Source organism: Coenobita brevimanus, chromosome 70, assembly GCF_032717465.1.
Source record: "Coenobita brevimanus isolate Jiangsu-jjx chromosome 70, ASM3271746v2, whole genome shotgun sequence".
NCBI classification, from domain to species: Eukaryota; Metazoa; Arthropoda; class Malacostraca; order Decapoda; family Coenobitidae; genus Coenobita; species Coenobita brevimanus.
The window spans coordinates 15458700-15476945 of NC_137023.1; positions in this window are offsets into that span (position 1 = coordinate 15458700).

Consider the following 18246-nt stretch of genomic DNA (forward strand, 5'->3'; position numbering starts at 1 on the left):
GATTTATCACCTACCATCCTCTAAATATAACCCATTTTGAATGCACACCCGTGACACACCTTGCAAGTCCTGCATCAGTCAGTACCAGTCCTCATATTTTGTGCCATCACCTGGAGTCTGTTGCAGGGGCAATCCTGTTGCAGAACTGACGATAGGAGGCAGGGAGGCTGCCGTGGCTCTTATTATCCCCCCAAAATAAACAGCAACCCCAGTGAATACACCTGCAGTTGACACCTACACCTTGATTCGCACATCTAGACCCTATCACCATCACTTAATAACTTCAGTGCTTACCACACACATATGGATGTTACTTTTTACGTCTGCTGGATATATTAGTTAGTAGGCAAATGTCTCTAACAGTGGATAATTATATTTCAAGGTAAGCCAAGACACATTTTCTGGGCAGGAAAGAACCAGGAGTATAGTATTAACCTTTTCAATCAGATGTCGTATTTCTTTATTTTTGCCACCATGCGATTCTATTCAACTTACTGGAGGGAATTTACAAACAGGTCACATACAGATGCCATCAATTCTTCACAACAAAACGCCACCTTTATGTTCAGGAGTAAACTAAAAATACGTCACTGACCTCCAGAGATTAAGAATTAGAACTACTCTCACCAATGGGCTATATTTACATGCATTAGTTTATATTCTTCAGAATACTGCACTAGTGACAAGCTCTGTAGAAATATACTAAGTACCATCAAGAAAATCCATTCCAAATAAACAAAGGTAATCTTTAAATGAAAATGTCCTTATCCAACTCATCCTCACATACCATTCTTCACCTATGACCTAAGGAAGCTCGCTGTAACTGCCATGAAAACTACTTTGGAGCATGAGGGACCTTTGGTACTGTATGTGGGTTAGCATGTCAAGCTCGGAATTGGAAGATGTGAAATTTTGTTCTCGGGCCAGTCATATGATTGCATATGGTTTATTTTCTTGATTTACAATTATTTGTCCAGCAGTATAATTGGAAACTTAGATGTAACTTGGCTATTGCGGATCGTATTCAAGAGGAAGACTAGATTGTTTGCCTCAGTAACTCTAGTGTAGCAGACACGAATATAATTAGGTTTCTGTTTCTTGCATATCTCTTACATAATCTTGTTATTACTGTATACATTTTCCTTTGTTAAGACTTGTGCCTCCTAATGCGTTGTTATTTATTTCTTGTATAAGTGTACCATAATTTGTTTTACTTTTTCGTCACGTTGTACAAGGGACCGAAAAGTACTTGCACAACTCCCTGCTACACATAACCCACAGGCGATAGAATCTAAAACACGGTCGACACCTGTTAATAGTCCTGCATAACTCAGAGTTCGCAAAAAATCATCAAGGTTTCGTTTAAACGGGAGTTACGTACATGCATTCTTGCATCAGAGACTAATTTCTAATCTGATGGAAGAGGCTTGTCCATATGAACCATGTACTGTGGCGCATGTATGCCTCTTAGTGCAGCATATCAGTATTGGGTAAAAGTGATTTTTATAATCATCTACAGTACGTATTGCCCATATCAGTGGTTACATCAATTAGTATAGTATATGATGTTCCTCTGTTTATGGGGGAAGGGGCTTGCTGAGTCACCACACTACTACTGAGACAAACTACACTGGGTGGGTGAGTTGGGATATGGGTATGTGAGTGGATGAATGGGTGGCAATAGGTCCATTAATGAAATACGTACATGGGGTAAATAGGAACATTAGTGAAATACGTCCATGGGATAATAGGTCCATTAGTGAAATACATCCATGGAGGTAAATAAGTCCATTAGTGAAATGCGTCAATGGGGTAAATAGGTCCATTAGTGAAATACGTTCATGGGGTAAACAGATCCATTAGTGAAATGCGTCCATGGGGTAAATAGGTCCATTAGTGAAATACGTCCATGGGGTAAACAGATCCATTAGTGAAATGCGTCCATGGGGCAAATAGGTCCGTGGGGGAAATGCGCCCAAATGAGAACATAAGTCGTCCAACGGGAAAATATAGGTTTATGTAGGGAAATACATCGAAGGGAGAAAATAGATCCTTGTGAGGAATAGGGATTTCTTCATGTGAAGAAAATAGGTTCATGGATAATAGATTTATGAGGAAACAGGGTCACTGGGAGTTTTAAGTCCATAGGTGGATTACAGCCATAGGGATGTAGCGCTGTATACTTCTTCCTTGACGTTAATCATTTGTCTGTGTCTGCAGTCCTCCCTTCCTATTTCTTCCATCCTTCCTATCACCTTTTCTTCCTCTTCTCTTCACTTCAAGTGGTGCTACAGTAAGTAACAAACTTAATGGTTTCCCGTAACCCAGGACACCATTTACAATGCTGGGTAGTAACCATATTTATAAATAAATAACACAGCGATGTGGAGTCTACTATGGTCCTCCTGTTAACAGGGTGACACCCTTCCAGGAGCAAAGCCCCACATTCTTCCCCTCGCCCTGCCGTGGCGAGGGGTTGTCTACCGCAAGGGAACATCGGCTCATTGTATGGATCCATTACTTGCCTGTGATTGATGGGTCTACTCGGCCAGACGTACTGGAATTATTTAACAACAATATGGATAGGAAGAATAGGTTCCTGCGGGAAATCAAGATAATGGAGATTTATGGAGACAACTCCAGGCGAGAAATTAGTCCACAGATGGAAAATGGATTAGAACACAAACAGATCCTGGGGACAACAGGCCCATGGAGGGAAACTAGGTCAAGGGGACAGACCCACCAGGGAAAAGAGGTTCCTGTAAAAAAAAAGTCCCATGGATGAAAAAGAGCCCATTGAGAGAAAATTAATCCATGGATGAAAATAAGTCTAAAGGTAAAACAGGTCCACTGGGAAAATTACGTCAGTGAGGGAAACAGGTGCCTCATGCAGGAACAAGTCTGTGAGGGAAAATTTGCGGGTGGAGGGTTAGCCCGTAGGGGTGTAGGTGGAGACGGGTGTGGGGCCAATAACACCAGTAACACATTATTTAGGTCGTATTCAGAGATAATAAATGAAACAGTGGTTGGTAGAATTATATTTCAGGACAAAATACATGACACTACCTCTGCTTGTGTGACAAAAAACATGACACTACCACTGCATTTGTGACAAAGACCTTGCTGGATTAGTACTGGCTTTGCCATCATACAGTATAATGAAACACACCCACTTCATGCATAATAAACACTCGTATATAAATATGGGACATACGATTATGCAATATTCTGACCTGTTGGTTTTGACATTTCCGCGTTATGTAGTAAGATATGCTCATGATAAACCGTAATGACGTCGATTTTGACAAATTGCAACACGCTGTGTGATGTAGTACCAAACCTTGTAACTAAATTTCTCAAATCATCAAGGGTGCAGTTATAACATTCATTGCTTATTTTTCCGAATGGTTACCCCGCGGATAGTTTAGACACAAATTCAACATTTACTTACATCAAAGATTCAGCACCATACAAACATGATTAAAGCAGAGTCGATGGTTACTACTTTCACCAAATTTAGGCTATATCAGCTGCAAATGCCAGTCAAGCTTACTAACTCTACTGAACTAACATGGGCAACATTGGCTATATCCTCCCTACTCCATTGTACGAATTCTTTTTAGTCCTTTTTACAACTCATCAGGAGTTTTTAATTAGTTCAATCTGTTACTGTGGAACAGACTGGCGGGACTACTCAGTGTTTTGATTCTGAAGCACCAGTTACTGGAGATAATATCAACGTGCTTCCTCCCAGTATCTTATAACACCTGGGCAATTCATGTGTTACCCACAGTGTCTCCCTGGTCGTTTTAGCAGCTTGTACATGACTAACCTTGTTCAATAACCCTTTTTTGTTGTCATACATATGACATTCTTCAGGTGTGGCTCCTTACCACCAGAGTTTACCAAGCTACTGACTTGGTGAAAATAGAAACTTAGAATGGTTTTATATGAATGAAGTTTTGTGTCTGAATATTAAGTGCAATGGAAGCATCGCTCAGGGGAGAGCTGAGACTTCGTGATACAGTGCCCATCCCGGATATAGCTTCGTGTTACAGAGAGCATCATCGTACTCAAAGGACAGGCAAACCGGTTGGAAGTGTTACCCTTGGATTGGCTTAGCCACAGTAAGCACTTTCTGATGGGCTGTGATTGCTTGGTTAAACAGTCAGTGACTGGCGCACTTATGTGTGGAGCGGTCATTAATGTGCTTGTGTGGCTAATTGTGATGGAAACAACGTGTACATGTGATGTTTTCATTAAGCATGCATCAAATAAGTAAATACTTTTTGTGTGTGAATAGTTGGAAACTGCAATTCTGATTACACAAATGATTAGAAATTAAAGTAGCTTAAACTATGTTCTACAATTCACATAGTTTTCATATCTATGTAATGTTCATCATTCTCTTATTATATCTAATATACATACCTTTCAGATTAGTAGAAAAATGCATGAAATGTGGTTACTTTTTTTTTCCTTTTATTTAATAATGAGTAAGAAAGCAAAGTAGTGATATATGATGATTATAATGCTGGGATAAATGAAAATGCCTTGTTATGACAGTATATGACCTACGAAGTAAAGGCAAAAATTCAGAAGGTTTAGCCCACTGAGGACGATTGAAATTTTAACTGTTTTATCCTTGATACTTCTAGACGGTTTGATGACTGATGTGTATGAAAGTCGTTGTGTTATTCTGACTGTGTCTGCGTGTGTTATGGTTATATATTGGTCTGTGTTAATAGACAGGGTATGATCAGTGGCATATGGAAGGGCATGCTGCCAGCATTCATCTTAATTTTTCATTAGGAATTGGATTCTCGATCACTTACTCAGGGCGCGCGCACACACACACACACACACACACACACACACACACACACACACACACACACACACACACACTTAGGAAAGCCAGTGCTCTGCATCTGACCCATTGAGGCTACTGACATCTTTCCTTAGGTAAAGAAGAAAGAAAGAAAAAGAAAGAAGAAAAAAAAAACTTTGATGGATTAAAAATCGACGAAATATGTGCCATCGTACTGGAAGGATTAATGAAAGTATATCCATTTTACTACGAAAGGTCTGTCCTAAACTGAAGAAACAGGTTTGTTGGCATCAAGAAGAATACCATAAAGAGTCGTGGTGCTGATGAGCCTAACAAAACCATGTGGTACATATTATCTCGTTATCAAATACTAAAGATGGACCAAATAAGCACTTAATAATTTACAGGGAATCGGCATTATTTTTAAGTGTCAGTTCTTGAAAAACAATCGGTTGGAAATGGGCTGGAAGCCAATATTCAAATGACTACCCATGCCACTAGGTAGAATAACACAATGTACACAAACATTATTTACCTATATATGAATGTTGCAGAATTTGCATTGTTGAACTGACGCTGTAGGGATAAAAAAAAAATAATACCCACTTGCCATCGTTGACTCACTTGACATTTTCTTCACTCGAGTACGAAATTCGAAATAATATCTTGCTATCCTCACAGGATTATATTCGGCTTAGGATAGGCTATACAAACTGTATGGTTAGATAAAGCCTTCATTAACTTTATTCTTATTGGAAGTCCTTCCTAAAAAACACGTCACCGCGTTGAAGGGACTTTGTGACATGATGGCGTGTTTATTTTTGCCGCTTCCAGACGAGATTATTAACCAAGGGAAAAGTTTTGGTAAAGGAGAAGTCATTCAAGGCCATGTCACATTTATCCTGTTCGAAAACTTTTTTATAATTGGCTCAAAAAAATAATCTAGAGGTAGCAAGAATAAAACCAAAAGTAAATCCCCGGCTAGATGACACAGTCTTATCCCCATCAACTCTCTCAGGGAGATAGTAAATTTATTTTTGTTATTACCTTCATATCAATTTTCGCAGCTTTTGGGTCACTGCTCTTTATGACTTCATTGCTTTACTCGTGTCTTGAGTTCCCCAATGACAGCCATAAATTTAAATCTCATGGTTAAATGTTTCTTTGATCATATATTTTTGCATACCGGTACTGTGCGTGAATTATAATTATTTAACTATGTAACTATAGTTCGTATTTTGTAACAGAAGGGAAATACTAAGATTTCCGGATTTATGGACGATTAAAGGTGATGATTTGAAAAAAATGTCTTTGGATTCTGTGCTTTTGCTTGATGGCCAGTTATCCGACAACGTCAATGTGATTAATCTGCAACGTTTCTTCTTTGTGATACGTAACAGTGAATAACTCAAGCCCCTGTGTGTGTGTGTGTGTGTGTGTGTGTGTGTGTGTGTGTGTGTGTGTGTGTGTGTGTGTGTGTTTCTACCGTCTGACACCTTTATCCCGAAAGGGGCGACCACAAACAAAATCGTCTCCAGGTCACAGTGCCCTCTTCCATCAGACTGCCCCCTCTCTAACTCACACCATTCCTCTCATATACCTCCACCCTTTCCCTCCATCTCATACTAGGTCTCTTCCACACCATAATCCCCCCTCCTCTTCCATCTTACTCATGTAAACTCTCTCTCTCTGTCGGTCTCTTATTCTCCTTGCTCTCCACATGACGATACCATTACAGAATATTTTTCCGAATTCTTTTTAGTACACACCAACACCTCACAGCTTCTTAACTTCACTTCCTCATGAGTCTGTCTGTGTCACCTTGCTTTTCTCAGATAACAAATTTCAACTTCTGTCATTGCGTCCATCCAGCAAGGTCCAAGCTTCACTTCCTTAGATTAAAGCGAGGGATCACATTAGAATTATTCATCGACTTATATTACTTTTCAGATATAGCAGCAGCCGTGCCTCAGTGAATTAGAGTGCTTTATTCTGACCGAAGGGTCGGAGGTCCGAGTCCACGCAAGGGTCATTGGTAGACATCAGGAAAGGCATCCGGTCATAAAGTGCTTTTTGCTTCATACTAAAGTCCTCTACCCAGCAGCAACGTCTGAGCCCGTATCGAAAAAAGAAAAAAAAAAGGAGACACGGCATAAAATTTCAATATAAATGGGAACACAGCTTAAAACTCCAATATATATATATATATATATATATATATATATATATATATATATATATATATATATATATATATATATATATATATATATATATATATACTGTATATATATATATATATATATATATATATATATATATATATATATATATATATATATATATATATATATATAATCATCCTTTTTCAGTTCTGAGTCAAATATCCAACGGTACTACGCATGTATCCTGCCCCCAAACCTCGTTGTCGGCCGAGTATGCTACCGATTACAACACCACCACCTTTGAAGCCCACATAGAATATGTTGGTTCAAATAACGTTGACTGATAACTGAGCGACAATAAAAAGTTTACGAAATGAAAACAGAGATTGTTCCTTCAAACAAAATGCTGTTCATGTGTTTAACAGTAACTACAAAGTATTCGGTAATATGTTCGATTAAGGTGTCTGGTGGTCGGCATAATAATGCGTTCATTTGCTGAGTGACTATTTGTAACAACGCACTTTATGTGGGTATATATATATATATATATATATATATATATATATATATATATATATATATATATATATATATATATATATATATATATATATATGAGTGTTATTTTGTACCAGTGGGTGGGGGCTTGTAATGTTCTATGCCTTTCAAAGGATGACCGACTGTCTTGGTTGTCACAAGAGTTGGGGCGTTTGAGGGTAAACATAGCTGCTCTCTCTGAAGTGAGGTGACCCGGGCATGATGAGATCAGTAATGATGGTTACACACATTTCTGGTCTGGCTGTGACGATGGTGTCCATCTTAGGAGTTGTAGCAGTGGCAATTTCGTCTCACTTTGTCTCTTGTGTTGGAAGTGTTAGTCTAGCTGATGAGAGTATAGTGTTGGTCAGACTGAAGCACTCCGTTGGCTTTATCTCTCTTATTGCAGTGTATGCTCCCACTGAGATGGGTGATCTTGAAGAGGAAGAGCTATTCTACACCAAACTTGACTCTGTTGTGGAAAGCTGCCTCTCGTGGGATACATTCCTGGTCTAAGGCAACTTTAATGCAGTTATTGGCACTGACAGGTGGGCTTCAGGGACTGTGTAGGTCCCCATGGCTCTGGAACCAGAAATTCCAATTGTTCTTACCTTCTGGATTTTGCAAACTCCAGTACATTAAGAATTGTTGGATCCTGGTTCCAGTGGCCTAATCTTCACTGCTGGACTTGGTGTCCCAGTACCAGAGAAGTTGCTATGGAGATTGGTCACATTGTTGTTGGTACTCACTGGAGGATCCTTCAGAATGCAGGGTTTTCGGGAGTGCAGAGTTCTATGCAGCTTATCACAGATTTGTTGTTGCTACCCTAAGGCTAAAAATCAAAACTGAGAGATTCTCTGCCACCAACATAGGCTCCATCTTGAGAAACTCAGGGATGAGGAGTATGCATATGAGTATGCAGTGGCAGTCTCAAATCGGATTTAGATGCTCATTACTATTCAAGATCCTGTTGAACAACGGCATACCTTTAAGCGTGCTACCCTGGCAGCAGCTGGTGAGTGCATTTAGACTGCCCAAGATCAAGGAGGGAATTCATCTCGCAGGGAACACTGACCACACATGAGGACTGTCATGCTTCGAGACTGACTTGCAATGAGGAACAGCACAGACTTCTGCATCGATGGGAATGAGTTTCACTGAGAAGGGACAAGGAGAGGTATGTCAGAGAAATCGCTGAGGAGGTGAAAGGCTGTTTTCATGCAAATGGCCTTCAACCTGCCTACAAAGTCCTGAAGATGCTTCATTCCAGATCCACCTCTCAGGTTAACTCTGCTCAGACAGCAGATGGACAGCTCATCTCTTGGGCAAATGACTATAGAGCTAGTTGGGGTGAGTACTTTGAGCAGCTGAATAAGGCTGAACCTCCCAATGGAGAGCTTCTGTCTGCTACTGTACAACCATTGACTGCTCTACCACCCAGTGATGAAGTTGTGCCTTATCTAGATGAAATTAAGAAGGCAGTGGCTTGGTTGAAAAGTGGTAGAGCAGCTCGTGTTTGACATCGCATCAGAATTGATCAAAGCTGGGGACAAGGCCATGATCAGGGGGGTTACAAGCAATCATAGAAGCCATTTGGCAGACTGGTATCATTCCTCCTGCCTTTTTTTTTTATGTGAGGAAGAAGGAACCAAAGGACATGAGTCCGCAATGACAGTTCCCTCCAAGAGAAAAACATAATACAAGAGAGAGCCAAATTCATGATCTGTTCATTTCGAGATGCCTGGACACACTGATTTTGAAAGACTGGAGATCATAGGAAGCAGGAATATAGACAGAGGGAGACAGTTCAAGAGCTGACCTGTTCCATAAATGAAGGACTGGGAGTAACGGTTAACTCTTGCAATAGAGAGATGGACAGAACTGGGATGAGAGTTTACTGCTAGACAGGTGCTACGTGCCTGTCGTAGAGGTGGAGGAATGCATGCAGAAAGTTCAGAGGAGCAGTGACCATTGAAGTAGCGATAGAAAAGAGATAAAGATGCAACAGTGCGGTGAAAAGACAGAGGTTGAAGGGAGTCAGTAAGAGGAGGAGAGTTAATGAGACAAAAAGCCTTTGACTCCACCCTATTGAGAAGAGCTGTATGTGGGGAGCCTCCCCACACATGAGAGTTGTACTCCACACATGGGCAGATAAAACCCCTGTATAGAGTCAACAATTGTGCAGGGGTAAAGAAGGAACAGAGTCGGCTTAGCACACCTAATCTCTTGGAAGCAGATTTTACAAGAGATGTAATATGGTCTTACGAAGATAAGTCCCGAGTAAATGAAACCCCAAGCATGTTCAAGGATGATGCAGGATTAAGCTGAACATTATTAAACATTAGTGGGTATACCTGGGGAAGATTTTGTCGCGTTGACAGGTGTAAGAACTGTCTTAGATGCAATAAAAACATCCAGATTATTTTTACCCCAGTCAGATATACGATCCAAGCCAGACATTAGGTGTGCCATAGCCTCATCTCTTGTTTGTTGAAGTAACTGCTGAGTTGGGCATTGCAGGAACCGAATGGAAAGGTGAAGGGTAGAGTCATCAGCGTATGAGTGGATAGTGTTAGTTGTACACTTTAAACGGTCATTGATGAATATAAGGAAGAGAGTTGGTGATAGGACAGAGCCCTGAGGAACACCACTGTTGATGGATCTAGGAGAAGAACGATGGCCGTGTACAACAACGGCTATAGAATGACCAGAAAGGAAGCTAGCGATGAAGACGCAGATAGAAGGATAGAAACTGTAAGAGGGCAGTTTGGAAATTAAAGATTTATGCCAGACTTGATCGATAGCCTTTGAGATGTCAAGTGCAATGGCAAAGCTTTCGCCAAAGTCCCGAAAGGAGGATGACTAGAAGTCTGAAAGGTAGGTGAGAAGATCGCCAGTGGAGCGTCCCTGATGGAACCCGTACTGACGATCAGAAAGAAGTTTGTGATGGGAAAGATGCCTTAAAATTTTTTTATTAACCCCCCCATCCCTACGTTTTCTGGGCAGTGGTACGCCCCAGTCCCGACATTTTTGGACCTTTTTTTTTTGGCTCAAACATCCGCTTTTGGTGAGAAACATCGAAAATTCATAGAGAAATCGCTCACCTGAGGTTTAAAATACTCGATCCAGGGAGGAGTACCTCCTTACCTTAAAGAGTTTTCTATCAGGCTGGCTGCAAAAGAAAACGAGTTCTATGGGAGGATAACTATTCCACACCACTCATAAATGGTATTTATTTATTTATTTAGTACGAATTTATATGTAGTACGAGAGTATATTGGTTTTCAAACGGTAATATAGGCATTATAACCATTGTTTCACTCACTAACTCATCACCATTCCTGACCTTTTTTTGCCACATTACCTGATCATCATTTCTGACTGTTTCTTCCTCTAATGTTTGTCCTCCACATTGTCATCGATTGGGGAATCACTCTGGCCCTGAATTTTGTACCGTGGCATGACATGGCTTTACTGGCCAGGTCACTGATAAAAGGTGAATTGCTGAGAAAAGGGCATGCAGGGGGTGGAGGAGGTCATGCTGGGTAAGGCATTGTCCCTGCCTGGCATCTTGTAGAGGAAGGTGTCCCGTGTATACGTGCCAAAAATCACTCGCGAAAATTGAAAATTGTGCAAATTAAATTGAACATTGTGCAAATTAGGGACCTTGCAATGTTGCCGCGTTAATTTACATCTCTGGGATATGACTGCACATCATGTGAGGACGTGAATTCACTTCTCCGGGACGGGGCGGGTTAAGAATTGACTCAAAAACTTTTGAAATACAGAATGTTAAAGCAATTGGATGATAGTTAGAGGGTTGGGAATGGTCACCATTCTTTGGGACTGGCTGAATGAGACTAAACTTCCAGCAAGAAGGAAAGGTACAAGCTGACAGACAAAGGCAAGAGAGTTTACTTAGGCAGGGTGTAAGCACAGACGCACAGTTCTTGAGAATAACGGGGGGGACTCCATCAGGCCCATATGCCTTGTTAGTACTGAGGCCAGTGATGGCAGAAAATACATCAGCTGGAGAAATTTTAATGTCAGCCATGAGGAAGCCAGAGGGGGGAAGTGATGGAGAAACAACACCGGAATCGTCTAAGGTGGAATTGGTAGAGAAAGTCTGAGTGAAGAGATCTGCTTTATTAGTAGAAGAAATAGCTACAGAACCATCAGAGTAGAAAAGAGGAGGGAAGGATGATGATGTAAAGTTGTCAGAAAGGTTTTTGGCAAGATGCCAGAAGGAGCAGGAAGAATTCGAGTTGGAGAGTTGATAGCACTTAGTACGGATGAAATCATTTTTAGCAGAGCAACGAACAGACTTAGCACGATTCCCGGCAGAAATGTAAAGATGATGTGATTCAGGGATGGGTTGGCTTCGGTTCTTTTTGTAGGCCCTCTCCTTGTTGCAGACAGCATTAAAACAAGGGTGATTAAACCAAGGCTTTCTTGCGTTAGACAAGGGATACGAGAAAGGGATGTATGTTTCCATGGCCAAAAGAATAACCTCCGTAATGCGTAAGGGACACTCAGATGGCAACCGACCATGGAAGCAATAATCATTCTAGGGAAAATCAAAGAAGTACTGCCTGAGGGCCTCCCAATCCGCAACTCCAAAGTGCCACAGACAACGTTTCTTTGAAAGGTCCACAGGGTGTACCGGAGTGTTAGGACAGGTTAAGGTGGTAAGGTTGTGATCGGAGAAGCCCAACAGAGAGAAAAGATTAATAGTGTAAGCAGAAGGATTAGTTGTAAGGAAGAGGTCAAGTACGTTGGAGCTCTCTCCAAGGCAGTCTGGGATACGGGTAGGGTGCTGTACAAGCTGCTTTAGGTTATTAAGGATAGAAAAGATGTAGGCTTGTTCACCAGGTGGATCAGCGAAAGGAGAGGAGAGCCAAAGATGGTGGTGAACATTGAATTAAATGGAGATTTCAGGGAAAGGAGAAATGGATAAAATGTGTTCCATCGTAGAAGTAAGATAGTCGAAGAATTTTTGTTAGTCAGTAGAATTAGGGGATAAGTAAACAGCACAGATATATTTAGTCAGAGAATGACAGGAAAGCCGAAGCCAGAACATAGAGAACTCAGAAGCATCAAGTTCTGGAACATGAGAGCAAGGTAAGTTGTTGCGTATATATACACAACATCCACCTTTGGCTTTGAAATGAGTATAAAGTAGGAGGATACAGAAAAGGGTTTGCTGTCAGTTGCCTCAGGCAGCTGAGTCTCAGTTAGAAAGAAAAGGTGAGATTTAGAGGAGGAGAGGTGGTGCTCAACAGAGCAAACGTTAGGGGAAAGGTCGCGAATGTTGCAGAAATGAAGAAGAAGTGAGTCAGACAGTAGTTCCAGGCAGGTCATGTCGTCCACGGGAATGGGGTTTGATCATCATTATCTGGAAAGGAAATGGACGCCGGTATGACTGTAATAACTATCGTGGTATTACAAAGCACAGTGTACCGGGCAAAGTTCTTGCTCATTTTCTCCTGGTTCGTATATGGGACTATTTACTAAAGTTTCAGAGGCCTGAGCAATCCGGATTCATGCCCAAGAAGTCTACTGTTGACCTTATCCTAGCTCTTTGAGTTCTTGTGCAGTGCCAACATGAGTTTTGACAAGGTCTGCTAGCAGCCTATGTGGATCTCAAGAAGGCATTTGACTTAGTAAATCGGGAAGTAATATGGAAACTCCTGCAACTTCATGGGATCCCCACAGGGATAATCCGACTGACTGCTGGCTTGTACTCAGACACTGAGAGTGCTGTCTATGGGTGGAAGAGGGCAAACATCCAACTTCTTCCCAGTAAGTTCTGGTGTAAGGCAGGGATGTGTCCTTGCCCCACACTTTTCAACACATGTATTGATTGGGAACTGGACCAGGCTGTGAGTCAATGTCACTATGGTGTATCAATTGGCAATTTCAGGATTACCAACCCTGACTTTTATGATGATGCAGTAATCCTAGCGGAGTTGCTGGAGACACTACTGAGTGCCCTCGCGGAATCTCATGAAAGCGCAAAGCCATTGAGATTAAAGGTGCCTCGGGGCCAAGACCAAGGTCCAGAAATTTGGTGGCTTGTTGGATGAAGCAGTTCAGTCCATCCAAGCATGTGGTGATGATACAGAAGTCTTCGAAAGATTCACTTTTCTTGGTAGCATGGTCCATAACAATTGTAGATAAGACAGTAGGATCACTTCTCGCACTGGTCTTGCATACAGGGTTATGGATTCACTGAATTCGGGTTGTTGGCTCTGTAGTTATTTGTGTAAAAGGACGAAAGTTCGCAGCTTGAAAGTGCTGGTGCTCCCTGTCTTACTTAATGATTGTGAGACATGGACACTGAACAGTGACTTGAGGTGGCAGATTGACTCCTTTGGTATTAGGTGTCATTGCAGGACCATGGGATATCGTTGGTTCAACCAGGTGCATAACGAGCGACTACTCCGTGAAACTGAATCGAGGGCTATTACCATTATAACACGTCAACGCCAACTCCAGCTATATGGGCACGTGGCCTTCTGTCCTGAGGCTGATTCTGCTCAAAGGGTGATCTCTGAACGAGCTAACCCAGGGTGAAGGAGGCCAAGGGGAAGGCCACGTAAACTCATGGCTGGAGCAGGTCAATCACTCTTGTCGGGAGATATTTAGAGGAGGAGAAGGAGTCGCTGCCTGGAGGGATGTGCAGAGAGACCCGAATGCGTGACGTCGGAGGGTGAGTGAGGCTTTGCGTCCCACGGCATTTGCCCCCTCTTGATTGAGCTGACTAATTTTACACGAGTGCATTAGTACCGGTACAGTCTATTATCGTTCTTTTCATGCTATAAATATAACAATGAACATTTTAAAACAGAAATAATTAAGTTTTTTATCCGTGTAGAGAAAAAACGTATCATACCTAGAATGACGATTTCATGACTAAACTGCTCATTTCATGAAATTGTGAAGCCAACTTCTCAAACTTCAAGAAATTAATAATAATAGGACTGCCTACTCTTTTCCGCGCAATTGCGAGAATAGGGCATAACACACACTAAGGAAAACTGTGAGGCACTGCAGAGGTAAACGGAATATATTGTTAGACAGTGTATACACTGGATAAATGGGCTTAAAACTGTAGCACCAGCTCTGAGGATGTGGGAGAAGAATGGAAGTGGAGAGGGAATGAGAGAGATTCTGTTGACACGAATAGCACCTGGGATGGTGAAGAGTGTGTGTGTGTGTGTGTGTGTGTGTGTGTGTGTGTGTGTGTGTGTGTGTGTGTGTGTGTGTGTGTGTGTGTGTGTGTCTGTGATATTAAAGAGAAAGGTCTGGAGGGGAAAAACAGGCTACATCTAGAAGGATGAGTCTCTGGGGAATGCAAGGAAAGTCTTGGGATATTACTGTGAAATATGGAAGCCTGTCTGTAATAATATGTAGTGTACAACTCTCTCTCTCTCTCTCTCTCTGAATATATATATATATATATATATATATATATATATATATATATATATATATATATATATATATATATATAATATACAGTATGTGTCGCGTATTCTGCAGATGAGTTTATAATTATAATGAGCTGAAGATTTGACGTAAGAGTTCTGGAACCTCCATCTATGTTCTGTTTAGTTGTGTGACGACTGTGAATTAACATGCAAATACTGCATAATCAGCGCGTGAATGAACAGAGTAAGTAAAGAAGGAAAGATATCTTGATGAGATCGTTGCCTCAAGGTGGCTATCCGAAAAGACTTGCAAAGTGAATAATAGGCCTTTATCATATTAAGGGATATGGGGAATCTAGTGAGGTAGACAGGCAAACTTAGCGGAAAAAGCTGAGAGTACTGCGGGGTAAATGGCAGATGACTGGCCATCCAGTCCGAATAATGGGATAAAAATATCTGCTATGAAAGTTCATTGAAGACATTGTATTTAGATGGAGGAAGCAGCACCTTCATCAAGTCACTTTGAATGTTCAGGAACCGCCCTCCGAAGTCTGTATTTGCCTCTGCCTTGAAATTTTTATACGCAATGTGTCCAGGCATCTTGAAATACTCGAATGTTGAATTTGGCTCTCCTTTATTTTATTTTTCCTCTGAGGCAGAGACCTTTGCGTCTTTCTTCGTTGTATAAAAGATGTGAATGGTACATATTTTTATGAGAAGAACATTACATGTAGATTTCTTTTTTCTATAAAGTCTAGACACTTACAGGTTGTTGTTTTCCTCTGTTATCCCTAGACATTATTACAAGCTTTTAATTTACAGTAGTGGTAAAGCACTGAAGTCGGAGCTGAAGGCTGTACCTTAGACTCAAAAGTTTGTTTCTTCTAGAGGTGGCTGGAAGTTTTTTGTGTGTAAAATGCAACAAAGAAAATTGGCAAGTCTCGTACCTTTAAATAACCTGGACTACGGTAGCCCGGCCTCCAGTTCCTCTACGTCCTGTAAGGGGTAATATAGTACTGGCCATCTCAGTTACATCACTTTTAACATAATTACCCTTAGGCTTTCTGTTCTGACCACAGCTAGACGATATTCAACAAAAGGAAGACCCTACCATCTGAAAGGTTAACATTAAATGAAAATGTTCTTGCAGTTTTAAATAGCTCCACATAGTATGCTGTTTCTCGTTTCCGGGAAAACATTAGAAATACAAAAGCTTTTGTGTAATATAGTATAGTGTAACAATATGAGTGAAGAATAGTTCATTACAACAAAAATCATGTGTGTGCAGATCTAAAAATGCAACGCATAATGCAAGCGAAAAAGAATAATAGGGTAATTAAGCTCCCTGCAGTGTGTGTGTGTGTGTGTGTGTGTGTGTGTGTGTGTGTGTGTGTGTGTGTGTGTGTGTGGTAAATATATTTCACCATCAAAATTTGTTTTCCATAAGGTCTTGGAACCAAGTTTTTGACCAATAATAATTTCCAAAAACTGATACCTGTATGTATTAACAGGATTCAGATACAAGCCACACTTTGTTTCAAGAAATTCCTTTAGTATGATAATGCATTACTTGAATACTGTATCCACCGAATGTCACTGTAAGTTTTCTACCGTTCACTGCAAGTTGCGGTCATTGATCTCATCCATACATTATGCATGAACGAATATACGGTAACGATCGTTTGCCACGCCGCTGGCATTGACTGGAAGGTGTCCTATGAAGATTCAGGTCATGATTTTCGAGCCGCGAAAGGTAACTGAAGCTTTGGGCTTAGGAACATATCCTCTTGGAACGGAACTGCTACTGTTAAGACACGGCTGTCACCTCCCGAGTACGCTACCACTAGATCACCAAGCGACTTTCGTGGTGAAGGAATTAACCGAAGAGTCCGGAATTTCACCTACTCATTGGAAGCCCCAGACCAGGAGAGAAATTAATATGTTTGTGTACTGTCATAACACCGACATGGAAATTATGCTCCAAGTGGCAGCCGTCTTGTATTTATGGAAATTCTTGTTTACCAATCATTTTTTCCCCAGAGATTTTCCATGCTGGAAAATCGTATGGTATTCTTTTAATCCACTTAAAGGTCTTACTTAGAAGCCATTGTCTGGTACGATCAGTCAAAATTTACCCGTCATTTTAGTTTAATGCAACTTAAGCACATTTCCTGTGGGTAGGTTTGGGTGAATTTTTTGTGCTGTTCTTTGAGTGCTTCTAAAGTGCTGTGTTAAGAAAAACATCTGTTGTCATTTGCTCAAGGTTTAGCATTTTGACGTGAATTTGCTTACTTCTGAGAGAATATAGTACACATGACAAGCACATTCACTTATTTATTTTTTCATCAAAGGAATTCCCGAACTTTGGTTAGCGATTTCTTGCATCATCTTTCGTCTACACAGTACTCAAATTTGTGCTATCTTCAGCATTGTTCCATCCCTACGTTAGGGTTTTGCTTTTATTACCTCCGCAAACTACAATAGGCAGAAGTTACATAATATCCCGTGTCTATTTGTCACTTTGTGTACAAGATATCGTATAAAGCTGTTGTAGTCTTCTTGCGATGGTGGAGTATGCTCTGCCTGCTATTGTGCAACTGGGCAGGCTAAAGCCGTAGAATTAACTGACTGTATGAAGCCGGAAAAGTAACTGTCTGGTATATCCATTTTTTTATTTAGTTATTTATATATATATATTTTTTTTTTGCAGAGGTATGGCCTAGTGCTCTCTAATAATTATTTTTCGCTCGTGTTAAGTGAGACAGTTTCTAAAGCAAAATTAATATTTGTTGAATGATTTTAATTCCTATAGTACGATGGCGTCATTAATATTATATTATTGCTGTTGCCTGGCCATTATATTTAATGATGGGTAGGTCCTTTGTAGCAACAGTGTGAGAAACAATCTCACCTCATTTTTTTATTTCATGACAAATTCATTTCATTTTTCCAAACACAAGACCGTCTTATTCACATCAGTGACGTATTTACTATGCATACATACATTACTCCTGGGGGTAGGGGGGTTTTCAAGAATACTCCCCCAGTATTCCTGCTTGTCGTAAAAGGCGACTAAAAGGGTTGGCGGAGGGTTAGTGCCCCTCCCCGGAAAACAACTAACTAAAATAACAAACAAGAAGCCTCGGACAAGGACCGACCTAACGATGACGATCCAGGACCGGACAAAGGACTTGGTAATGGCTACATGGAATGTAAGAGGAGCGAATGTTGAGGTGAAAGAGAGAGAGATTATCCATGTGCTTGAGGGTGCGAAAGTGAA